This window comes from Ambystoma mexicanum, chromosome 11, assembly GCF_040938575.1.
Source record: "Ambystoma mexicanum isolate Mex_15411 chromosome 11, UKY_AmexF1_1, whole genome shotgun sequence".
NCBI classification, from domain to species: domain Eukaryota; kingdom Metazoa; phylum Chordata; class Amphibia; order Caudata; family Ambystomatidae; genus Ambystoma; species Ambystoma mexicanum.
Genome location: NC_090934.1, coordinates 135,901,468 through 135,928,099, shown reverse-complemented (window position 1 = coordinate 135,928,099; position 26,632 = coordinate 135,901,468). Strand labels below are relative to the sequence as shown.

The following is a 26,632-nucleotide window of genomic DNA, read 5'->3' as shown; positions in this document are numbered from 1 at the left end:
GTACGTTTTGACAATTTTTGTTAATGCCCCACACTTTTGGGCTTAAACGAGCGGCGACGCCTGAAATTGGGACCTAAATTGTGTTTTGGACTCAGCCTGAATTGGCTCTTTGCACCAGTATATATTTAATTGCATTTGGGAGCCTACATAATGCTCCGTTTTTCATGTGAAGTCAATTGCCATACTTGTTCGTTTGTTTGATTTCGCCATTCCAAGATGGCTGTCTTCAGTGCCTGCACCGGAGTGCTAGGCATGATGCTGCTGGGGATGTGGGATTGGTTGCTGCCCTGATCATCTGGGCCAATGGAGGCCGGCAGGCTTGGCCGGCCCTCCTCACAAGGCCCACTCCTAAGGCCCTGTCTACCGCTGTCCACCGCGGTACGCCGGATCCCGCCCCCCGTGAGTGTCTGTGCCTCCTTACCCCCCTAAACTGCCTTCTGCCCCTTAGCCCCTCCACTAATCTCTTTTCTTTCGCCACCTTCCTACACCTCACCCCACTATCTTTCTCGCTCCTCTTACTTCCCCCCACTTAGCACTTACTCTTATCATTTGTTCCCGTGACTTTTTATAGCAGCTTGTCTGTCTCCCCTCCTTGTCTTCTCCTTCCTCCCCCCTCCCTTGCTCTATTAATTTGTCGCTGACACATTTGTACAGTAGCGTGTCTTGTTGTTCCCTTTCTCCCCTCTTATCCCCCCCTTCCCTCTCCTCCTCTTGTTTACCTCTTGCACTACATCAATTGTCGTCAGGCATAGTAATGCTACTACTTGTTTTGTTCTCCTTCTTTTCCTTTCCCTCTATGCACTTGCACTATCTGAAATGTCGTCAGGCCTATTACGATAGTTCTTTTTCACATTCTGTATTGTTTCAAGGACTTTTATTGAATGTAACTGTATTTTCCTATGTTTCCTCCCTCCTTGAAGCACTTTGAAACACATTGTGTATAGGCGCTATATAAATGAACAATCAATCAATGGAGGGAGGAAAACAATTGAAATAGGTCATTTCTGGGTAGACCCTTCAATGCAGTGCTTTTATGATATTGTGTTGAAAAGAATTATGAGCCTTATGTGGGGGAGATTTACAAGTGTAGAAGAAATAACCCGTAGTGTTGGGCAAGGTCTGTTACATTATTTTACTGCTCCTGTTGTATAAAGACATCCACTCCATAATTCACTGTATATTGTTTATAATAGCCCTTCTTGTATGTTATGTACATGCTGTATAATGCATCCACTGTAACTAAGCTGAAAGTATACGTGTAACCTCTGTTATAGGCGCCCAGATACCTTTTGGGTCGGGTGCGCCATACAAATAAATAAACAAACCGGGGCTTCCACCAAGTGCGGCTCCCACTTAGTGAAAATAGAGATAAGCTTACCAGAATTCAAGGGAAGCTGCAGAGGAGGCAACGTTTGTACTTTTGAAAGTTCAAAATCAGGTTTCGGTGCCCAGAGGCCTAGAGTTGGAAGGATGCTGAGGTGGTCCACAAAGTTAGAGGAAGACCCGTTTGCTTTGGTGGTACCTGGGAATGTGGACTGCGTAGATCTCCCAGATTCTAAAGACTGTCGCCAGCAACAGGTTTGAGGCCCAATGATTTGGAACCGGCTGCTGTGCATTCCATGGTTGGAGGGCGAGAGCCGAGTATAGACATCTGATTTCTGCAGGTCGTGTTTCCTGTTTCTGATCCATGCAATGCACACAAAGTCCAAGGGTACAGAAGGATGGTTCCAGTGACACTGGTTCCATTGATGCAGACACATTTTGCAGACTCAAAGCAGACGAGCCTCATTGTGGTTTTCAGGCAATATGGCAACAGCTGCCGAATTTCATGAGAATCCCGTCCTTTCAGACTGGCCAGTGATGCTCCGGTCAGGATAAAAGATAGCAGAGTGGGATACAGGAAGGTGCCACAAAGGAGGAAAGCTTCAGAGATCCATCCCAAGGAGTCGCACGACAGAGCAGACTTTTTTTAACAGCACAATAAACTTGCTTAGGTTGTAGCATTGGTACCCACTTCTATCCCAGTTGAAAGAAATGGTACAGCAGATCATCTGGGTGAACACAAGGCTGTGGTGCACAAGGATCCTGCTGTTTGGCCAGAGAGAAGAGCCTGAGCAGGATTTCCAGAATGAAAAAGAGCCTTGAGGAAGATTTGGTGACATCAGCACAGGCATCCAGCAACAATCTTCAGCATAGGATAGGGTCTTATCCAGTTACTCAGGCATGGTTCCCAGGAGGTCCATAGTTATCGCTTGGATCGCTACATACACTCACAAACACAGGGCTGGAGACGTTCTCACCCCTCCAGTCATCATCCTTATATCATTTCAAGTTTTGGCGGCCATTCAATTGGAAATGCAAGCCTAACTCTACTTTCACGCATGCACACACAGGATTGAGGTGTCTGGTAGTCGTCCACTCAAATCTGGATAGCATTCACACAGATGGGCCTTCAGATGGGAAAGTCAGTATGGCCTTTCCCACACAAGGAAAATCCACAAACAAAATGGATAAATCACTGTTTGGTAGTCATTTTTCTTATGTTCAGTCAGCAAGTGGCTGCTACACTGGTACGAAGACCTCACTGACAGCCACATTTACAACAATTCACCGCCACCACCAGTGGTGACTCTAACCCACCTTAAGTGTAAGGTGCCTCATGCAGGGACAGTATGGGAGACTTTAGCAGTGCTCATTCCTTGGTAGCCATATGGGCTACTTCAGACAGAAATTGAAGCTTGCTGGGGTCCTCAGTGAAGGTCCCACTATCAGCAAAAACTAGCCAGGACACCAAAATGCCATATCAGTCTAGGGGCTAAGACAGCAATGCAAAAAAACTGGAAAAAAGCAGGCTCCAAATATGCTGGGAAGCTGTTTTATTTAGGTCTGTGCATGGAGAGTATTACACAAGGGCAGATGTATGATTGAGGAGAGCCACAATCGTCTGAAATATTGGCGTCCCACCAGTATCCTTCCTAGTTAGCCAAAAATGTTACCTGGCTGAAGAATTGTGACTATTTTAGTCGTAACTGCATTCTAACCTTTCCTTTCTCCCCTCCCTTGTGTTCACTTTGCCACCCTCTTCCTCTCCTGCTCGCCACATTCTCCTCCCTGCTCCATCAACTCCCATTTTTGCTCTGGGTTCTCTGAAGGGGAACATATCTGCTTGTGCCACAATATAACAAGTAACTGGATTTTTCAACTATTTACTTGATTTAAAAACAAAAGGATGTTGCTATTACCCGCGCAACTCTAACAATGAATCTTGAGTCTCTAGGTTCTTCTGGCCAGAATAATAATCTGCCCCTCCACACACCTAATCATGAAACTTGTCTCTAGATTCTTACAGCCAGAATAGGGTTTTTGAGGGGATTGGGTCCTCCGACGTATTCCATATCTATGACAGTAATCACCACAGCTGTGCTGCTTCAGAAAATCTTTCTGCGTCCTGCGTCTGACGTCGAGGAACTCCTCCGACGGCCGACATCACTGGATGTTATAAGTAGAACGCATGACGCCTGTAGCCTCAGTTCTGTTTTTTCTGCGAACGTGTTCGCCTCCGGGATCTCGGCGTGCCTCGACTCTTTGGAGTTTCTGTTCTTTAGGTTCTTCGTGAACTCTACTTCGTTTGTGAAGTTAAAGTCCTTGATGTCTACCTCTTCTTCCATCCCGCGTGCAGGGACTGCGGGTCCAAGATGTCAGTGACGGACTCACACGACGCCTGCCTCTGGTGCCTTGGGGAGGCCCATGACACGGATGATTATGTCGACTGCCAGTCGCTTACGTCCAAAGCCTTGCGGGAGCGCAAGAAGAAACTGTCGGTCGGGAAGGTGTCCAACCCCCGGAAGTCGAGGTCCGCTGGGCTTTCGAAGGACGATTCTAGGGGTGACTCTCCGCATCGTCGTCGGATGTCCAGTGGGTCTCGGTCCCGGAGTGGGTCCCGCCACTCCTCTGTCTCTTCGAGGCACTCCCGGAAGCGCTGTCAACGGTCACCTTCCCCGTCCTCATCCGAGGACTCCGCCCGTCGGCGGGTCGCTTATCCTACCAAGCATGCAACCCCGGAGGAATGGGCTTCCTTCGGTAAGAAAATGCTAGCGATTCTCGAATCGCAGGGCACTGGTCCGTCCGCACCTGAGTGGGGTCGGTCGTGATCGGACTACAGACACCGCTCGTACGCCTTCAGGCTCGGGTGGTCGGCACGATTCGCGGGAGCGGTCCCGCTCGGACAATCGTTCTAGTCACGCCCATCCCGGTCCTCGACGCACTCGAGACTGTGAGAGCCTGTGATGTCTTTGAGGAAGACGTCCACGCCATTGGCGCCCAGGATGTCGAGGGACACGCTCAGGGCTCCGCCCTCAAGGCCTGTGTCGACGCCATCGATGCTGTCGGCGCCGCGTTCTGTGTCAACGCAGATTCACTCGATGCCCTCGATGCCTTTTGAGGCTGTTTCGACAGGGGTAGCCCAGGGCACGGTGGAACCCCCTAGAAAGGCTCTGGCCAAGGTCAAGCATGGCTTTGTTCCCCATTCTGTGCCCTCTTTCCGCCACCTTGAGTACATTTTGGGGGTGGATGAGGGCTCTGATGATGGCATGGTTCCTGATACGGTGCCAGATGAGATTCTCTTGGGCCATAGCCAGATTGAGCACCTGCGTCAGTTCCTGCACGACGCCAGTGGTCTGGACACCTCTCCGGAGGTGGAGTTTTGTAGGCCTGAGCCTGGCACCCATGCCGACTCCTCGTACCGGTGCCTATGTCTACGGTCACCGAGTACTTGCGGTGGTCTGCGCCCCCAGGGGATTTTCTTCAGGATGACCTCACGTATATCCTCGACCAAGGTCCACCGACTGACCTGGTACTGTCGTTCCATATGGCTCTACAGAGGAGGGTGGCGGCGTCTTGGACTGCTCTGGAGAGTCTCTCGGCAGTGGGCAAGTCTTTGTCAGGAAAATACCGCCCAGCCAGTAGCGACTCCTGCTAATTGACCAAGCACCCCACTCAGGAGAGTTTGGTGGTGCAGGCGGCTACGGCCCAAGCAAAGCAGGTGTCGTATCCTACCATCCCTCCTGATGGGGACGACAAGCGTTTTGATGGTTGGGCGAAGAAAGTGTTTTCTTCAAGGGGTATGGCTCTTCAGGCGGCCAACTGCGTATGTGCCTTGTCACGTTTGACGCACACTCTGTGGAACTGTTTCCTTAGCGGCTGAACATATTCCCGAAGGGGACGAACAGGATGGTTTTCTTGCTATGGTCCAGGATGGCAAGGATGCCATGTGTGAGGCCATTCAGTCGGGTTTGGACATGGCAGATTGTGTCAGCCGGTCCACGGCGGTGAGCACCGTAATACGCAGGTTTGCGTGGTTGTGGAAGTCGGGGTTTGCTCCTGATGTGCAGGCCCGGCTCCTCTACATGCCCTTTGACAGTGAACATCTTTTTGGCAGCAAGGCTGACGAGAGTCTTGAGAGGTGGCAGACCTCCAAAGCTGCAGAAAAGTCATTGGGCGCTGCAGTTCGCCAACTTCCGCCTTTTCGTCGTAGGGGACAGCAATGTAGGGGAGGTTCCTTTCGTTATTACTCATCCTTTGGTAAACCGAGAGGAGCTGCCAGTCAAAGGGGCCACCGTAGAAGTGCCAGAGGTGGAAAGCAGGGTACTCGAGGTGCCAAAGCCACTCGGGCAGTTGCCTCTTTGCCCTTAGGCAACGCTGCAGCCGCTTCAGCTCAGTCACGAGGCCATGTCCCATGGTCCGCCGGTTGGGGGAAGGCTGGCGCAGCCTCTTGTCGAATGGCGTGCCATTACTTCAGAGGTGTGGGTTCTGGAGATCATAGCCCACGGCTACGGTCTTCCCTTTCGGCAGAGGCCTCACGACAATCCACCGGGGAATCTCTCGTTGCAGAGTCCGGATCCGCTCCTTGTGCAGGAGGTTCAAACCATGCTGGAGAAAGGCACCATAGAACTGGTGCCTGTAGCGGAGAGGAACAAGGGATGGTATTCCCCCTATTTTTTTATATCCAAGAAAGACGGGGGATTGAGACCCATCATGGACTTGCACGGTTTGAACAAGCTCCTCAGGAAGAACAAGTTCAAGATGGTTTCTCTTTCTCAAGTCCTCGAGGCCCTTCAACTGCAGGACTGGTTGGTGTCTCTCGACCTCAAGGACGCTTATTTTCGTGTGCCGATCGATCCAAAGCACAAGAAGTACCTGAGGTTCGCGGTTGGCGACTCGCACTTTCAGTTTCGGGTCCTGCCGTTCGGATTGACCTCCGCCCCGAGGGTCTTCACCAAGCTCATGGTAGTGGTGGCAGCGTATCTCAGGAAAGGGGGGGGGATTCACGTCTACCCCTAACTGGACGATTGGTTGATCAGGGCGCGCTCTCCCGATCAAGTTCTGGATCACCTGTCCGTCGCCTGCCACTCCCTCCACAAGCTGGGCTTCTCCCTTAACTCAAAGAAGTCCCACTTGACGCCAACTCAAAGGCTCCAGTACATCGGAGCAGTGCTCGACACGTCCCTGGGACAGTGTTTTCCTCCCCAGGTGAGGGTTCATCACATTCAGCAGATGGTGCACAAATTTCAGCATGCCCAGAGTCTCCCAGCTTTCGAGTTCTTGAGATTGCTCGGCCTCATGGCATCCTGCATTCTTCTGGTGCCAGAGGCCAGGTTGCGGATGAGATCTTTGCAATGGGGACTCAAGCTCCAGTGGTCTGTCCTCCGGCAGGATGTCGGACCCTGTTCAGGTGCCGTCCTCGGTCGCCCCGGACCTTCTGTGGTGGGCCGACGAAGGCAATCTGATGAAGGGGGCTCCATTTTGGCAACCCTGGGCGAGGTGACGATCGTGACGGACACATCCCTCAAGGGATGGGGAGCTAATGCCAACGAGTTGTCAGCGGTCGTTGGTCTCCGTCGGAGTCCAGACTCCATATCAATCTGTTGGAGCTGAGGGCCGTCAGGTTTGCCCTGAAGGCTATTCTGACGACTTTGCGAGGAAAGAATGTCCTGATCCCGACAGACAACACAGTGGCCATGCACTACCTCAACAAAAAAGGGAGGGGGGGGGGGGGGGGCAGGGTCACTTCCTCTGTGCAGCGAGGCGATGCAGCTCTGGTTCTGGGCAATCCAGCAGGAAGTTTCGATCTCTGCAGTTTATCTGGCCGGAGGTGAAAACGAGACAGCGGACGCTCTGAGCCGGCAGAGCGCGATCTCTCACGAATGGGAGTTGGCTCAGGAGATTCTCCTGGAGATCTTCACCCTTTGGGGGACCCCTCAAGTGGATCTCTTCGCCTCCAGTGTCAACCGGAAGTGCGAAAAAGGTTCTGCTCGCGGGAATTTCCTCCAAGAGGAGCCTTAGACGCGTTTGTGGTGCAGTGGTCATTCCCACTGCTGTACGCGTTTCCTCCAGTCCCCGTCATCCCGCAAGTGCTGCGGATGTTAAGAAGGTTTGGTTCCCGGATGATCCTCATTGCTCTGGCATGGGCCCGGAGGACGTGGTACCCGGACCTTCTCGACTTGTCCATCTGCCCTCCGCGCCGTCTTCCCTACCGAGACGATCTACTCTCACGGGAGGGGGGCGGGGGTCAGGTTCTCCACCCAGAGGTCAGATCCCTCAACCTTCACGCTTGGTTTCTGAAAGGTTGAGGTATAAGGATTCGGACCTCCCTGAAGACGTGATGGAGGTGTTGCTTTCGGCCAGAAGGCCCGCAACAAAGTCCCTGTACCGTTGCCGTTGGAGAAAGTTCTGCGACTGGTGCAGGGTTAAGAATGTGGATCCGTTTTCATGTGACATTCCTGTGATTGTCTTTTTTGCTTTCTTTAGCCCACAGGGGCTTGCTAGTGGGTGCCGTTAAAGGTTACCTGGCGGCGCTGTCCATATTTAAGCGCTCGTCTGAAGAGTGTTCTTATTTTAAAATTCCTTTAATTTCACAGTTTCTAAAAGGGCTCACTAATGTGTTCCCTCCGTCACCTTTCCAGGTGCCCGGTTGGGATTTGAACCTTGTCCTCAAGTTTCTGATGGGTGCTCCGTTTGAGCCTTTGCATTCGTGCCCTTTGAGACTGTTAACTCTTAAAACTGTATTTTTGGTTGCGGTCACTTCCGCTCGCAGAGTGAGTGAGTTACAGGCACTTTCAGTTAAGCCACCCTTCACTGCATTTCATAAGGACAGGGTTGTCCTTAGAGTTCGTCCTTCCTTTCTTCCGAAGGTGGTGTCGGAATTTCGTTTAGGCCAGAAGGTTATTCTTCCGGCATTTTATCCTCCTCCCATCCTGGTAAGGAAGAGGAGAGGCTCCATAGGCTCGATCCTAGGAGAGCTTTAAGCTTTTATATTTCACGCATGTCCCGGGTCAGAGTGGACGATCAACTCTTCATTGGTTACGCTGGAAAGTGTTTGAGACAAGCTGTGACTAAGCAGACTTTGTCTCGCTGGATTATTCTGGCAATTTCTGAATGTTACCGCTTGGCGGGTAAGGACCCACCGGTCGGCTTGCAGGCCCATTCTACCAGGGGTATGGCTGCCTCTACTGCCCTACAGAGGGGTGTTCCTATTCGTAACATCTGTGATGCAGCCACCTGGGCTTCGGTCCATACTTTTGTACGTCACTACTCCCTCGATTCCATCCGTGGGCAGGATCTGGCCTTTGGCAAGGCGGTCCTTTGCTCTGCAATTTGATTGGGCATTCTAAATTTCTGTATTCTAAATTCTTTTCCCACCTCCTTGCATTGGTACTGCTTTGGGAGTCTGTCATAGATATGGAATACGTCGGAGGACCCAATCCCCTCGAACAAGTTACTCTCTTAACTGGTAACGTTCTTTCGATTGGATGGTCCAACGACGTATTCCATATCGCTCCCTCCCTGCCTTCCCGTTACAGAATTTCTTAGGCGATTGCAGCTTACATTTCCACAAGGCTTTGTGTGGTCAGACTGGCAGAAGACGGATGCCACACGTTCTGGGAAAAAACTACAACTCGGGCTATGGGCGTTGGGTGTCCTACTTATAACATCCAGTGACGTCAGCCGCCGGAGGAGGTCCTCGAGGGCGGCGTATCGACGTCATCGACGCAGGACGCAGACGCCAAAAGATTTTCCGAAGCAGCACAGCAACGGTGATTACCGTCCTAGATATGGGATACGTCGTCGGACCATCCCATCGAAAGAGCGTTACCAGCTAAGAGTAACTTGTTCATCTGCTCTATCCACGTACCTCGTTAATCTTCTATTGACTGTTGATTGATTGAATTGAATGTAAGATGCTCTAATGTGGTTTTAGAGTGAAACTCCTAAACTATGATTAACTGTGAGTCCCCTGTATCTTGTTTTTAACCTTGCGGTTCACTGACCTGTAGAGAATGACCCCTACCTCAACCACTTTGCCCATATTGCCTATATGTTGGGAACAAGCGTGAGACACGTGCAGTACCATTGAAAAAAATACAGATACCAAGGAGAATCCTAGAAGCAAGGTTCCCATTAAGAAAGCCATGCCTGCATACTAGACGGTATGATGGCCATTTGAATTAAATCCCAGAAGAAACAGAGCAAATGTCTGACAGAGGAGAATGTGACATCACACAGAGTCAAAACTGACGTACATAGAAGAGATGCAGAGTCAAGAGAATGAAGATATTCTATAAAGCATCAAGAAAGTATCAAAGATTAGTGACTTCTTGGGATCAAGATGAAGAAACTTATGCTACAGAACTGATGAAGATATCAAGTTATTTTACACGTGTACATATGCAAAGAAACACAAGCAGACAAAGTTCTTAAGGCTAGCTAAATAGAGAATAGATTGCGGCATGCGCCAACGTGTGTGTATGTGTGTGTGTATATATATATATATATATATATATATATATATATATATATATATATATATATATATATATATATATATATATATATATATATATTCCAGTGTATCACAGTTAAAAAAAGAAATAATTGAATTACAATGTGAATCTCAGAAAGGCAAGGCTGGATGAGCCCCAAGCAGCCAAGGCCGTATCAGGCTGGGGTGAGCAGACAATGGGTACAAATCCTGTGAAAGAAGAAAACTCCTGTTCAGAAGGCATGGACAAAAACAAGGAAGACGTCAGAGGTCTATTATAAAATAGTATTTTTAAATGCACTAGGGCTTGATTCTGTGGTCTTTAGTCACGTGGAAGGATGAACATGACGACCACGCCTACACATGAAGGCAGAGCGTGCCTTCACTCCCTTGAATTCTCCAGAGCAAAAACACTCTCGGACAAGTTCAAAGTCCTAATTGACAGCAGACCACTGAGGTGATGATAGATGATTATGCTAATTGGTGGGAAGCTATGGTTAAGAATAGCTCACCAGAACCCGGAAGTCCAGCCTGCGTGCTGCTAACGTAGGTAGAAAAGTACTGACAGAGGTTAGAGTGCCAACCAATTGTAGGGGGCCGCGTGATTAAGGGCCCTATAGTTAGTGTAAACAATGGGACATTGTGTATTTAGTGACATTCATAGTGCCCTGTTTAAGGGGAGGGCTTAGTTGCCCCACCTGATGTTAAGAAGCCTATCACTTTCTTAGACTAGTATGAAGCGTGTACTTGGATGTTCCCTTAGACCCTATCACAATAGCCACTAGGTTTTTGTAGTTTGCCACTTAGGATGACGTTAGTAAATACGTAGGTTGATATCACCTATGACAAATTCTTGTTCTAAAAGAAAGCTTTTTTTAAAGATGCATTGAGACGTCTGTTGTACTCCCTGTTTTAGATAATTGATATTAAAACAGTTATCTTTTTGCCAACTACCTGGGTCGTTTCGATTATTGATGCTTGAATAATTTCTACATCCCCATTCATCTCAAGGATATTGCTACCTCGTCGTAACGAGCGGGACTCCCCTAGTTCAGACCTCTTCCCCAGCAAGTCCATATCCAGGGTCTCACTGACCATTGAATTCTGAGTAATTGTCCCTGGGTGTCTCAAAGGTCGGTACCCTGTCCCCCGAGAAGGTCCAATGTTTGGCTCTTTCTGTGAACCACTGGGTTGTGGCAGCTACTTTGTGTTTTTTGACAAATGCATTCTGGCGCAGTCATTTTGTAAACCACTGGATCCCAACACTCCCTTCCCCCGCCCCCTTGAAATGGTATCCTCTGTTTAAATGTCCAGTGAAGCTCTGTTTATTTATATAAAGGAGGAAGAATGCTCTTTTTGATCACAAAAGAACTTGCAATACAATAGAAATCACATTTGACGGGAAGGTGAGCTTCTTTCCAGGTGATTTTGAGGACATTCTGACCAGGTTGGCAAGGGGAGTAAATAGAACAGTCACCGAACTATACATAAGCAGACATACATAGATTAAGGACAATGAACACAGGACATTTTTAAGTGCTGATAAGCAGTACAACCAGCTGTGATGGGGATGTGACCTTGATGGGTGAAGTGCTACAGTGGAGGCCGAGGAAATGAGGGACGGGGGCAGCTTAGAGGTGAGGGAAACATGTTAGCTAGTAGGCAGGTGAGAGGTAGGTTAAGAGGATAACTCTGAGGCGAGGAGGCAGGCTTTTAGTTTGTTTTTTAACAAATCTGTGTCGACTGTGGAAGAGAATTCCATGCAAGTGGAAGGAAGAGAGAAAGCACAGGGCAGGTGAGGAGCCACAGGGGTAGTCAAGGAGGCAGAGCAGAGATTATGAGAAGGCTTGTAGGATTCGATAGAGGAGGATACATTGGTGCCTTACTATGGATAGTTTTGTGAACCAGGAGAAGACCTTTAAATCTGGCCCTGTTTTGCACCGTTGGCCATTCAGCCTGGTGATGGTATGAGGAAGTAGGTATGAAGTGAGGTAGCTCAAAGGGTGTGCTGGTAGCGAAGGTAATGATCTTGTCTAGAAAACAGAAAGCATACTTTGGGAGACCAAAGAGGATGCTGGCACATTAGTTCAGCTTAGAGAAGACCAGAATGGTTGAGAGATGCTTGGCTGTGTTGAAAGGTAGGAGGTGCCTGATTTTCCTTCTATTTAGGAGGTTGAGGTGAGCTGCTGTTCCAGTTTTGGAAAGGAAAGTATAGAATGTGTGAGAAGGGTCATAGATGACGCAGGTTTCTAGTTGAAGAAGAGTATGGTAGTGTGTCGGGTGGGAACTGGATAGGCAGTGGAAGAGATCAAGAGAGAGCTTTTGGCAGCAAAGAGCACCTCTGTTTTGGTAGTGTTTACCATCCGCTAGTGCAAAGCCATCCAATATTTAGTGACAGTGACTGTTTGAAATTTTGATAGAGAGATCAGAGGAGAGTTCAAGAAATGAGAACAAGATTTGGGTGGCGTCCACAAAGAGTTGGTACAAGAATGCAAAGGAGGAGATTAGTGCTTCAATAGCAGAGGTGTAGAGTGCAAATAGGCGGACCAAAGACGGAGTCTTGTGGAATACCAACGCTTGGAGGAATCCCAATAATCCCAAGAAGACAGTGTATTAATGAGATCAGAGGGATCAACAGTGTTAAAGGCAGCAGACAGGTCATGTAGAATTAGGATGGGGGGGATACCTTTGAGGGCTTAGCAGAGGCGATGAAGTTGGACACATTAATGAGAGCAGTTTCCGCAAAGTGACGGGAGCGGTAAACCTGCTTACTGTGTTTACGTGGTAAGCCTTGAATTGAGCATGTTCAATAAATAGTTATGCTGGTCCTAATTTTGGGAGCTCTAGGAAGCCATGGCCAGATTTGGCTGTATGTATGAATGGGTGTTTGGGTTACACTGTGGATTCCACATCCTTTGTGATTGGCTGGGGGGAAAAACCCCAGAAAAGGCTAATTCCAATAATAATAATGTCCACCAAATGTTTGAACGGGGGAGTGTGCATGATTGGAGGCTGGAGAGCCTTCCAGTAACTGAACAGAAACAAACAACTCGCTCACCTTGCGACTCTAGTTCTCATCAAAATAGCACCCACTGTTAGTGAGATTTATAATTTGTAGGCCTAATCCCCTCTACCTAGACTCTTAGCACTTTTTGCTGGACTTCTGGACCTTTTTTCTTTTTCTCCTGAATGAGGGGAGTCTTTTTACCCTCATTCCTTCTTTTTTTCTCTGGCTATGGGAGCTCTGTTCATTATGTTTACACTTTGTTTTATGGAGTCTGGCTTTCCTCCATACTTTAAGGGCATCTCTGTTTCACTTTTGCAGCACACAATACCTTTTGTGCAGTATTGCTGGGAGCCGTTCGGGCTCTTCTTTTTATATTCTTTTATTTTCCTTAAGAACTACTGTTCTCAAGGTTGGAGGGATACTTTTTTTTAATCCTTCTTAGCTTTTCTTTTTGAGTGATCAGCACGTACCACCCTATGTGACAAGCATGCAGTTATGACTGGCAGCAATAGACATGTTCTACTGACTTTCGTGCAATGTGTGCTTGCAGGCCGTCTTCAGAGCTGCGGCTATGCACAGAAGGGTCACTGCTGACCCAAAATGGTGGCTTATTTCTTTTATCACCATTTCTTGTGCAGTTATCCTTTCTTGGTCCTTCTGGCGTTCCGGGTTGGGGATGTGCTGGTTTGAGTTTTGTCTTTGGCAAGAACCCTTTAGTAGTCCGTTGAGGCTCCAGTCTGCGAGGACAGGAAGCATGGTAGGATCCCAAACCTCCACTCCCCTTTGTCTTCTGGTGCGCCTGAAAGGAACTAGTTCCCACTCTGAGGTTTTCGGTCCTGATTGGACAGCCACCCTCCCCTTTATGTAAACTGCAGGGAGAGTTTGCAGATGAGTTTGAAATCCTAATAAAAGGTGTGGATCATGAGGCAGAGGACAAGTCGACCAACTGGAACAGAAGATCCGAAGAAGACGACCAGAGACCCCACAGCCCCTTCCAGCAACTGGCTACTGCTGTCCTGACCCAGTTTTCAAATCGACAGAGGAGCTCCAAAGAGGACGACTCCTTCCCTTTGGCTGGTGGGACCAACTAGTCATAAGACGACCTGCAAGACGAGCCATTCCCCATTGTGCTGTGACCTTCCTGGGCTGCAAACTGACAATAGCAGGGGACCTCTGACCATCTTCCCGTGAACTGATCCTCCCAGAAGTTTGGTGAGTTCCATTTGGACCACCAGAGACAAGATCCCCTCCTCAAAGTCCCCTCACCAGAGTGCAGGACTGATGAATCGATGTGGATTGACCGGGCGGTAAATGCCATAACTGCAGACTGACGTTGGAGCACAAAGAATCCTTTGCTGAGAGTCCTTTCTCTCGACTGCTGTTGCGACATACCTTCCAGAGTCCCTCCTTCCGTCACCATAACTAAGGAACAGGAGACCAGGTCCACCGCTGCTGTACTGTTAAAAAATCCGGAGAACTGGGGGTCGTAATATAGTCAGTGCGCTAGTTAATACCACAAAAAATACAAAGGTATGGCCTGCTGCAGTGATACACTTTCTCTGGCGTCCCCTAGTAAACACCAGTACAGATAAACATGAAGATGATGATGGAAGTATACATTCATACTCCTACGTCCCGTCCCCTTTCCTCCATACTTGTGGGACATCTCTCTGTCCTGTGGGACGGAACCGGAGCACTTTGTAAAAAGCATCCAAATTTTTCCCAAAATGTGTCCTTCCTCTCTTTCCTGCGCGGGGCCCGGCACGCGGCCGATACCCCGCCCACCTTGGCTCCGCCCCACGCATCGCCCCTCAGTCCTTTTCTCCGCTCGATCTGGGCCGGACGCACTTGCATCTTCGGAAGATTTTCTTCCCTGTTTTCCTCTATGGCTCTCGCTAGCGTTTTGTCTTATAGTCTGTCTATGTCTTTTAAATTAGACTTTCCAGACTGCTCTTCGTGTCATCGTCGCTTCGCGAGGGCAGATCCCCATCCTCTTTGTTTAGAGTGTTTGGGTCCGGAACACCGCTGGGACTCCTGTTTTTACTGTGACTCCCTTTCGGTCCGGGCTCTTCAACGTCGGTTGGAACGGTGGGAGGAGGTGTTCCGACGCGCTCCACCGTCTCATTTTCAGGCTTTCATCAGCGAGAAGAAAAAACGCCCGGTAAGTTCTTTAGATTTCAGAGCACCCCGGCCGGGGGATACCTTCCCGGGTTCCTCTTGAGCCGGGAGGGGCGTTGATCGCTCTGTCACCGGGGTTCGCCCTGAGGTGCCTGTCAGGCCTAATAATTCTACCAGAGTTTTCTCCGAGGGTCTCCGTAAGGGGCCTGTGTACACCGGAGTAAGGCCCCTCCTGTGGGGGCTGTGTGTAGACCCAGTACTGCTGAGTCACAGGGTACCGGAGCTTGCTCTGAGGTCTCTCTTTCGGCTTCCCTTAAAAACAAGACTGGGGTGCGCCCCGAGGCCTTGGCTGGGCTTGTGTTTACCGAACGGATGTTCGAGGCCCGTGCCGATAAGGCGATTACCGGGCCTAGGCCCGAGGTCCCTCGTACAGAGGCTAAGGCTACCAGCAGTTCTGAGGGGCCGGGCAGGGCCCTGTTGGTGAAAGCTGTTTCTCACCGTTCCCGCTCTTATGGTGATAGGGCAAAGAAGCAAGGTTCTTCTTTTACCGGCAGTGCCGAGGTCCTTCCTTCGAAAGGCTCAGTTGGCGGTTGGTATGTCGCAGAAACATTTCAGGCCTCATAGTACAAGTTCTGCCGAGGTTCCTTATGTTAAGGCTAAAATTAAGACCCCTGATCCATCGACGGGGACCCCTGCCTCACCTCCTCACGTGCCGCAGTTCTCCTCAGATGAAGACAAAATGGCGGCCGTTCCCGCCACGACCACGGCGGCCATTTTAGGTACTGCGCCTACAACTACGCCATCGGCCTCTGGTGTAGGGTTCGGTCCCTTGGGTGAACATAAGGTCACTTGTGCGTATCCTTACCGGCCCGTTTATGATTGGAACGCCCGGATGCCTCTTCCGCACAATGTTTCGTTGCCTGCAGGGGCGGCCCCTTTGATTTATGTGGATGCGTCGACGGAGGGCCCGGCGTGGCACCCTTCTCCGTTACGTCCCTGGATTTGTCCACCTCATGAGAGGCCTCCTCAGGTTCCAAAGTAATCTCCTGAGGACGCTTTTTTCGGTAAATTTCAAGCGCTTATGCGCACCGACCCCATAAGGGAGTATTTCAAAGGGCTTTTTAAGGAAATTTGTCCACCAGCGCCTCCGGCTCCACCTGTTCCGCTGGTGGTTCCGCCGACGCCTCCTTTGCCTGTGGTGCCTGCCCCTGCTCTTCCGCCTTTGCCACCATTGTCCCCAGTGGACAAGGCAGTGCCTGACACGGTTCAGCAGGATTCTGACCCGTCAGATGACCCTCAAGGCGAGCAGGACAACGAGGACCTTCTCCGCTCTGTTAGAGCTTTTCATGACTGGGTACTGGACATGATGAATTTCTTAGATGTCCCGGTTCCCGAGGCACCTGCTCCACAGGAGGGCGTGCTTTCTGGGGCGTTCACCCTGTCTCCTTTGGAGCGTACCGGCCTTTTCCTGCAGAAGGATGTTTTGGCCGAGGTCCGAAGAGTCTGGGAGAAGCCACACTCAGGACTATTCGTCAATAAAAAGATTGATGCGAGGTACAGGCTGCACTCTTCGGAGGAAGTGGCCTTGTCGTCTTGTCCGCCTCCCTCCTCCACAGTGGTGGCCGCGGCCACGTTGCAGTCCAGGCCTGCAGCATCCTCTTCCGCGACGGCTACTCGGGTCTTGGGAAAGGAGGACAAGCTCCTGGACTCCCTAGGGAGGAAAATCTTTGCCAATTCGGCCTTGCAGCTCAGGCAGGCCAATGCCGAATTGATTTTGGCGGGAGCTAACATGCGGATGTGGAAAGGTCTGTCGGAGTTTGAGGAGCATATTCCGGTCGAGAAGTTGGAAGATTTCAGAGGTGGCCTTTCCGATGCCAGGGTCTTGGCCCAGGATCTCCTGGAGGCTGCGGTTCATCACGTAGACACCTCGGCTCGGGGCATGATGCTCGGGGTTGATACCTCGAGGCAAGCGTGGTTGCATGCCACCAAGTTTTCGAAGGAAGTGCAAGACAAGGTTTTGGACCTTCCATTCGATGGTAAGGAGCTTTTTCATTCTTCTACTGATGTAGAGCTCACCAAAACCAAGGATAGCACTCAGACGGCTAAATCATTGTCTGTTCTGGTTAAAGCCCCTTTCAAACCTCAGAGACCATTATCGCAGAGTCGACCTTCTGGCTTCAGGGGCTTCCTCGACCGCAAATCGCGCAGAGTGGACACTCCTGCGGGAAATAACCGCCGTAGACAACAGCATACTCAGTATTTCTCCCGCTCCTCAGCCTCCTCATCAGGTTCAGGTGGCACCGCCACCGATAAACCTGCCAAATGAGGTTTTTCCGTGCTTGCACGAGACCCCGGTGGGAGGACGCATCGCGTCTCATTGGGAGGCGTAGCAGACAATCACAGAAGACAGATGGGTGTCTTGTCAGTCGCTCGGGCGGGCTTCCGCTTACCTTTACCCCCTACCCCACCCCTCAACCCTCCTTTTCAGCTGTCGGGCTCACCCTCCCTCAAGGCCGAGGTTCAGAAACTTCTGCGCCTCCGAGCTGTGGAACCCGTTCCCCTTGGGGAGCGAGGGGAGGGCTTCTACTCCCGGCTGTTTACGGTGCCCAAACCCAACCAGGCTGGCCTGCGCACCATCCTAGACCTTTCCCAGTTCAATCTTTCCTTACCCCAAGAGAAATTCAAGATGATCACGCCCGGCCAGATTCTCTCCTCGTTGCAGTCGGGCGATTGGTTCAGCGTGGTGGACCTTCAGGATGCGTACATGCATATCCTGATTTGGGCTCCACACATGAGGTACCTCCGTTTCTCTTTGGGAGAGGAGCACTTTCAGTTTCGGGTGCTTCCTTTTGGCCTCAACTCGGCGCCGCATGTCTTCACGAAGATGATGTCGGTGATTGCGGCCTATCTTCGTCTTCAGGGTATCCATGTGTATCCTTATTTGGACGATTGGCTTCTACGCAGCCCTTGTCCGCTGGCGGCTGCGGGCAACCTCCAGTCTCTCCTTCAGCTCCTGTTCAATCTTGGGCTGTCGGTGAACTGGCGGAAATCCTCCATGACGGTCTCTCAGGACCTGATTTTTCTGGGTTTTCGTTGGAACACGATCGACTGCAGAGTATACCTGACCGGGGACAGAATGGCGTATCTGTTGGCCACATGTCAGATGTTTGCGCAGTCGGAGAGTATGAAGGCCTGGTGGTTCCAGAGGCTTCTGGGCCTCATGGCCTCGTGTGTGCTGGCTCTTCCTCTTGCTCATCTCAAAATGAGACGGACCCAGATGGCCCTTCGGAATTCATGGCGTCAGGCAGTGGACCCAGATTCCATGCGGATAATGATTCCGGATTCCATGAGAGTAGACCTGGACTGGTGGTCATCTCTCAGCAATCTGTCTGGGGGCGCGGGGTTTCAGGACCCGGTCCCTATGGTGACGATCACGACGGACTCCTCCCTCCTAGGGTGGGGTGCGACGTTAGATCTCCTTAAGGTCTCGGACCTCTGGTCGCATCAGGACAAACTCCTGCACATAAATCATTTGGAGCTTCTGCCGATTTTCTTGGCGTTCAGACCGGTCATTGTCAACAAAGTGGTCCGCATAAGAACGGACAATGTGGTGTCAATGTATTACATCAACAAGCAGGGGGGAAAGAAAGTACCCCCCCCCCCTCGTGGACCTGTCCATCCAGATTTGGGAGTGGGCCGTGCTTCATGGTGTCTGACTGCTTGCAGTGCACATCCCGGGCCAGCTGAATGTCACAGCAGATGCCCTCAGCCGGCGGACAGTGGTCAGCTACGAGTGGGAGTTGAAGGCGGAGGTCCTCTCAGGGATTTTCTCGCGCTGGGGCACACCGCAGGTGGCCCTCTTCGCGACGGCGGTGAACAAGAAGCTTCCTCTGTATGCCTCCAGAGGGGGGCTGGGAGCCTCCTCTCTGGGGGATGCTCTAGAGATTCCATGGCACAACATGAGAGCTTACGCCTTCCCGCCTCTGCCTCTAGTTCACTGGGCAATTTGGAAGTTGAAGAACTTGGTGAACTGTTCTCTTCTACTGATAGCCCCATGGTGGCCGGCCAGGTTTTGGTTCTCAGAACTCCCAACACCTGTCGGTTTATCCGCCGATCAGGTTACCGGTAACTCCCGATCTTCTCCACCAGGGGGAGCAGCAGCTGTGGCACCCCTCCCCACAATCGCTCAGCTTGGCAGCTTGGTGCCTGAGTTCAGGTCCTTAGAGCATCTGAATTTGTCTGCGGATAACATGCGTATTATCCAGGCAGCCAGAAAACCTTCGACCAGATCTCAGTACAAGAGTAAATGGCTCAGGTTCTGTCATTGGTGTCTAGAGAAGAAATTGGATCCAAGGGGGGCCACGGTTGACGCGGTGTTGTCCTTCGTGTCCTCCCTAGCAGAGTCAGGGGTTCATGTTCTGTCATGCAGGACTTACCTGTCAGCGGTCTCTGCTTATCTCTCTAGGGATCAGTGTTCGTACTCTCTGGCTAACCCAGTGGTAAAGAGGCATTTTGCTGGTTTAACACGCCTTTACCCTCCATTTCGTAATCCGCACCCGCCATGGGACCTGAATGTTGTCCTGACGGCGCTGTGCCATAAACCCTTTGAGCCGATGGCTACTGTAGACCTCAAGTACTTTTCTTGGAAAGTGTCATTTTTGGTCGCTGTCACATCGGCAAGGAGAGTGAGTGAGCTCCAGGCATTGTCGGTGGAGCATCCTTTCTTGGTCTTTCACAAGGACAAGGTAGTCCTTCGAACTAAATCGGCTTTTCTGCCGAAGGTGGTGACCGAATTCCATTAGAATCAATCGATCTCCCTACCGGTCTTTTTTCCGAACCCCGCCTCTGAGGCGGAGAGGGTTCTACACTGTCTTGATGTCCGAAGAGCTCTCAAGTTCTACCTGGATAGGACTTCCGAGCTTAGAAGTTCTTTTCAACTTTTTGTGACTTTCGGCAACCCTCAAGGCAAACAGGCGTCTAAAGCAACTATTTCTAGGTGGATTGCCGGCTGTATCACAGAGTCTTTCACTGTCCAAAAGCTGAAACCTAAAGGTGTTCATGCACACCTGGTGCGGGGCAAGGCAGCTGCGGTTGCTTTTCAGAAGTATGTTCCCTTGGAGTCCATCGCTAGGGCAGCTACTTGGGCCTCTCCATCTGCTTTCTGTAAGCATTACTGTCTCGATATGAGTTCTAGAGCTGATGCTCTGTTTGGTCAGGCTGTGCTGAAGAACCTTTTTCAGTAAGGGGTATTTCCATCCACCCGTAGTTCCTGTAAGGAGTGCTTGGGAATCTCCCATAAGTATGGAGGAAAGGGGGCGGGACGTAGGAGTATTACCAGGTTACTCACCGTAGTGACCACCTTACTCCTAGTCCATAGTCCCCTTTCCTCCATACGCCCACCCGCCGTCCCCTCTAATAAGGTTCCTCTGTATTGGTAATGGGTCTCTGACCTGGCAAAGAAAAGGACTGAGGGGCGATGCGCGGGGCGGAGCCAAGGTGGGCGGGGTTATGGCCGCGTGCCGGGCCCCGCGCAGGAAAGAGAGGAAGGACACATTTTTGGAAAAATGTGGATGCTTTTTACAAAGTGCTCCGGTCCCGTCCCACAGGACGGAGAGATGTCCCACAAGTATGGAGGAAAGGGGACTATGGACTAGGAGTAAGGTGGTCACTACGGTGAGTAACCTGGCAAGTGCACAGATCCCAAAAAATTCTTGTTAAGAATCCAAAAGACAAATGAATCTGGCTTCAAATCCCAATTTATTGGTTAGTAGACAGCCGACACGTGTTTCGACCTTTCAGGTCGTTCTCAAGGCTGTACATTGGTCAAAAAATAACAGTCAAGTATATGATACAGGATCATAAGCAAAAACGTAATCGTAAGCAAAAACATATTAAGAACACCCCAATCACAAAAACCATAGAAAAAAGGAAAATAACATACCAGTTTGTAGTGCAATAGAAAAAAATAAGGAGGAGAAACAGCAGAAATCATAACATAAAACAAAAAGATGATTGATATTAGTATGGGCTGCATCGGCATCATTGTTATAAGAGTCCAATTAGACAATATTAATACAATTAAGCATGTGGGAAGTTGCTACATACCGTGGCTCAGAATATATGATGAACAATTCAAATTGTTGCCTGTAATGGTAATGGAATAGCCATAACTGGTGAGTAAATTACTCATGAGGATGAATTTGATGGTTGGTTTAAAGATATACACTGGCAATATGAATAAAAGATTAAGACTGACTCACCCTCCAATGGCTATGTGTTGTTAATAGTGGATGTATATCTAAAAAGAAAATATTACACCAAAACTTTAAATGCTGCTATGTGCTATTGAGTATATTAGGGACATGTAGTTTAAAAAAATGCTATACCTGAATCTGATTAGCTCGTGTGAAATTTCGGGTCAAATCCCCTGGCTTTGTTTGAGCAAGCGATCTACAATGGCGCCAATTATCACATCCATTGTAAATCGTGCAAAGTATGTGACGCGCCTGCGCGCATGACGTCATACGCACGTATTTGCGAGTGGCGTCACGTGCGCACGGCCCGTGTAAACGTCAATGCGCGTCATAATATGCGGCCGATTGGTAAACAAGAGGTGAGCATGGGAAAAGCATTGGAGCTTCACAGGTGAATAATCCTAAGCACCAATGAAGTTGAATAACAAATCATATGTTTAAAGGCATATTCAATGAAAATTGAGCTGCATGTAATTACCAAAACGTATTTGCTTCCAAAGTACTAAGAAACCAATGATGCGGAGTGATCATATGTCTTATTTAGTGTCAGTATACATTAAGTTGTGCAGCTTCCCACAGCTTATTTGGGTTAAAAGAGAAAAAACTTCTAACCACCAACATTGTTGATGAAACAGAATACAAAGCAAAGAGAGCAGGGGCTGCAGAGGAAAATAAATAGCGTCAGAGAATAACATCTTGTTCCTTAAATTTAAATAATGTACAAAGCCATTATGTGCATATTTCACAGGGAGCAACTTAAATTAACCCTTGATGGGTTTAAAGCCATTATCTGATGTATATAAAGTCAAATATCATGAACAGAAACAAAGACAAATCATAACTGTTATATATTTTTATTTTTTTTATTTTATTGAATTACTACAGTTTCTTTTATACAAAGACAAAACAAAACTTTTGTTTCAAAGGAGAAGAGAACTCCATAATTCCATAACTCCATGGCTCTGAGCTTCAATCAGCTTAATGAAATCATAGTCTTGAATAATGCATGCTTGAGCTGAACTGCCCCAGGCATCCCCATATTAATTAAATACTCACTATTCAGCGTCATTAGTCCCTCACGAAACAACATTGAGAGCAGCCAATAAAGGGGAAATTTCAACAGCGCGTTCAAATAGTTCACAATTGCACAGACGTGTTTAACGTTATTGCCAGAAGAAATCGAGCGCCACCACGCATCCATATCATCAAGAGGTGCAAATTGGCCAAGATATAAGGAGCGCAGGTCGTTAGTGGCCTGGCAGTCCAAAATTAGATGTTTCAGGGACTCTACGCAGACGAAGCAAAAGCGGCAGTGATTGTCATTTGTAGCTGGATCTTTACGCCACCATAACATTTCCTTAGATTTTAATATGTTAAGGCGAAATCTCAAAAATTGCTCGCGATAATGGCTGGTGTAGCAACGTGTCAGATAAGAGGCCTGAGCATTTACATTTTTTTTATCATAGCCAAGCGAACTCGTTGAATCCATTTGATTTCCCTTTTCTACATTGACTATCCATGCCTAAACCTCACATTCTTTTTGCGTGTTGGGGCCTAGAGGTTAAATCAAAATTGCATATTTCAGCAGCTTCGACCCAGGCTTGTACTTTTGACCGCCATTGAGCCAATAGACCGAGATTAGGTGCGTCTTGCATATGATTGAAGACGTAATAGGGAGAGGCTTTACGCGTGCAGGGCATCTTACACATAAGAGAAATAGATTTCCAAATGGCATGGCTGAACAGGGAGTTCAATGATAGTTCATGACGGATCACAGTAATTGAAACACAACGCGGAAGGTTAAGAGCCCGTTTCCAAAAGCGGCCTTCAAGTTGGTTCCAAGTTGACTCCTTTATGTTCCAACTTGCTTCGGCGCCATATAACTGTTATATCAACACTATCATAGCAAGTGAAAAGCAAATCGTAGATGGCACAAATCGTTGCGAAGATAAAGATACATATATAGTGTCAGAAAAAGACATTTAGTTTCTTAGGTTCAAATATTGTGCAAAGACATTGTGCGCATGTTACACAAAGACAGACTAGGTGTCATGATGCCTACCCCAGGACATCAGGACCAAGGCCCTCAGCTCCGGAAGCAGGCATCAGACATTTGTTTCAACCTCAGCAGCCCCGGCTAGGGGCTGTCTGGGTTCAGTCCTGGCACCTTAGGTGCCAGGCTCATCATAGAAATCAGTCCTGGCGCCATAGGCGCCAGGCTCATAGACTTTACTTACCTGATGCAGACCATGCTGCAAAAGAGTCCAAGCCTACATGAGGCCTGGATCGGACTATTTTGTTACAGGGACTATTTTTTACTCAGGCGTGGCTCTAGGGAACTTCTTACCTGGAACTACTTTGGAGGCTATTTAAACCACACCCGAACAGCAGCACATGCTTCGCGTTATTCTGCATCCAGCAGCGTGACGCTCACCGTGCCTGCAGCCAGCATCCAGTCTTCTGCCACGCCCGCGTGCCTGCAGCCAGCATCCAGTCTTCTGCCACGCCCGCCTCGAACCCGGAGCTCCTGGAATAAAGAAGAAGAAAAGGACAAGGTTAGAAAACAAACTTATTTCAAATTCCTCACCTACTTCCGGAACCATTTAATCTCCGGACCTGGAAAGTACATCAGTCCTGCACGCGTCGCTTCGCCAGCTCCAGCACGGTGTTAGGCAGAAACCTGTGCAGTTCCCTCTGGGACCACTGCAAAAGATTTAATACTACAGGTGGTTGGCAGTAAGCCCAATTGGTAGCAGTCTGTACCACCCAGATTTACCTGGTAGCTGTGGCTGAGCAGTCAGACTTCTCTCAAGAAGAGTTAGGCAGTATACAGAGTATTCACAATAGGTCAAAAGAACACAGTAGAACAAGCAAACACTGACCAGAGCTTGGTGTAAAAGAGATATAATTATTTATTTAAAAACACATCTAGTAAAACACACTGGCACTAATATCAAGCAGTTCAAAAACACGGTCACTAAAAGATATACACTCCCTTCAACGATTAGTTAGACAAGTCTTAAGTAAAGCAACACTTATTTTCAGACAGCGGTGAGCGCTTTACGAAGATGGCACTCTAATCAATCGGTTTAAAAGGGAGAGAAAGGCAGAGCAAAGATAGAAACTTATTCCAACACTTTCGTAAAAACACAGTAGGAGAAGAAGGCAGGTTAAAACCGTAAAGTCAAAGTTAACAAGGCCGGCCCCACTTTAAGAGGCTTCGGTCGAAATGTGTTCAAGGTCACACGGTTCAAAGTGCCCAAAAGTCTTGCAATAAGTTCAGAAAGAGTTGGACCAAAAAGAAAGGGACCAGTTAGATGGTCAAGGCGGCCAGCCCAGTCCAGAAGGTTAAGGGATTATTGTTACCTTGTAGCAATCTTTAGAAAGGGAGGCCTGGCGGACACAGTACCTTAAAATGGTGAGAACGCTCCAGCGGGGGCAGTTGTTCCTGGCAGCGGGTGCAAGTCGGTGCTTCGTCCGGAGGAAGAGAGGATCTCGTTGGGGAGGAAAGCAGGAGTCTGTTGCACTGCCAGGGAAGAAACCAGCCGCGGAGTTCTCAATTAAAAGGAGCAGTCCTTTTATTTGCGGCCCAGTGGTAAGTGGCTATCCGGTTGCCGGTGTGCTTGGCACGGGCAATTCGACCACAAGACGTCCTGAGATGCGAGAAAGGACGGTAAACTGGTTGTGCCCACCAGTCAGGGGAAGAAGACTCTCCAGCCGGGAGATCTCCTCTGTCGTTGGGAAGTGGTGAGTCGGTTCAGCAGGGCTCCACCGGTGGTGTCGTCGTAGCAGGCCGGCTCAGCTTCTCCCTCGTCGGATTTTCAGGTCCTGTGGCAACTTCTGAAGTTCCAGTCCCAAAAGCCCTGCTTTTATGCAGCACACCCCCATTCACTCAGCCTAGCTGTCAATCAAACATGCTAAGTGGTGAGCTGGCCGGCTCACCATTTGGGCCAATCACGCAAGAGTGCGACTTGAGTTACCAAGGTAACTCAGTCCAGGGTGCCTAAACCCCTTCCACACCCCCTGTGGTACCCAGACAGAGTGGCACCACTTTTGGAGGCTTCTGTGGAGAAGCCCGCCAAAAAGTGGAACAAAGGGCTCGACCTTTGGTTTGGAGTTAGAGGCGAACACAAACGCCATTTTAAAACCGAGTTCTGGCAGAAAATACCAACCAGTGAATTAATATTAAATAAATAAACCGGTGGTATGTTAGAGGCTATGTTAAAAAGTATTTGCCTCGAACAATGGGGAAAATCCCATAGAGATATATTCGCAGTTGAATATAAAAAGTAGTATCCACTGCCACCAGCCAAAACTCGACGAGGGGGGACGGGACATTGCCCCCTCGAATAACAGACCCAGGGGCAATCGAATTGCCCCTACCAGTACGTCCACAATATGATGGTTTGTACTAGTTCTGTTAGTAATTTGGGACTAGTGAAGCCAATAGTGACTTTACATGCCCTGGGAGACAGTAGTCAGTCCCAGGGTATGGAGTCTATGGTGGGGGGTCACTATGACACCCCGGTGTTACTGCATGGAGGGTGCTGTGTAACACACACAAAAACATATGAGACCCTATGGAGTAAAAGACCCCATAGCCCATGAAACACATTAACATTCAAAGGAACACAATAAATCATGTCCAAGAGTGTGAAAAAAAGAGTCTCACTCTTGGCAGGAGAAAAAAAAAAAACTCCAGAAATCCAGCAAAGCTGCTGGGCTACTCACTAGGTTAGGAAATTCAGCCTAAACAGAGAATTCTCCCTAACACACGGCGCCATTCTCGCCAGTTCTCACAGCATCTTTCGATCCGGCACTGTCTCCATCATTTCGTCGCCGTAAGCAGGCACCTAGGGGACACAAGAAAAAACAAGGTGAGCCAAGGGAATCAACAAATACAACCTGTTACCACCATAGACTTACCTGATTTACCACCGGCGGTATTATTCCATAACACTCCACATTTTCATATGCCGCATCTGTAGAGAGGGAGAAAAACAACACGTTAACGCATGCAATAGTTACCAGACAGCGTTTGGTAACACAGACTCTTACTTGAAGGCCGGCAGTAGCTACGAGACCTTCTTCTCACGAACTCAGTTGCAACTTAAGGAAGGAAGGGGACAAGAGTGAACATCGGGCACATTGAACTCTTTGAACTTGATACTTACCAATCCCGCCAGGGACTTCAGAGTCAATACTTATCGGAACTCTCCCAACGCCTTCAAACCAGTGAAGTAACTGGTATCTAAGCGCCCCTGCAATACACGCAGGATGGAGAGCTCATCTTTTACGAACATAAGGTGAGGTTACTAAGGGGATATCGGAGGTGATTAGTGGGGGAGAGCGAGAACAGTTGGGAGGCCATCACTAAAACCCACAGGTGGTTAATCCCGGTCTCCACTTGCAGGAAAATACTTCTACGGGTCCAGC

General features: G+C 49.2%; 1 protein-coding gene across 1 annotated transcript in view; it reads left to right on the top strand.

Annotated features, from left to right (window-relative positions):
• Positions 1-26,632, top strand: part of MTF1 (metal regulatory transcription factor 1) — a 407,863-nt gene that overhangs the window by 153,445 nt on the left and 227,786 nt on the right. The window lies entirely within an intron of this gene.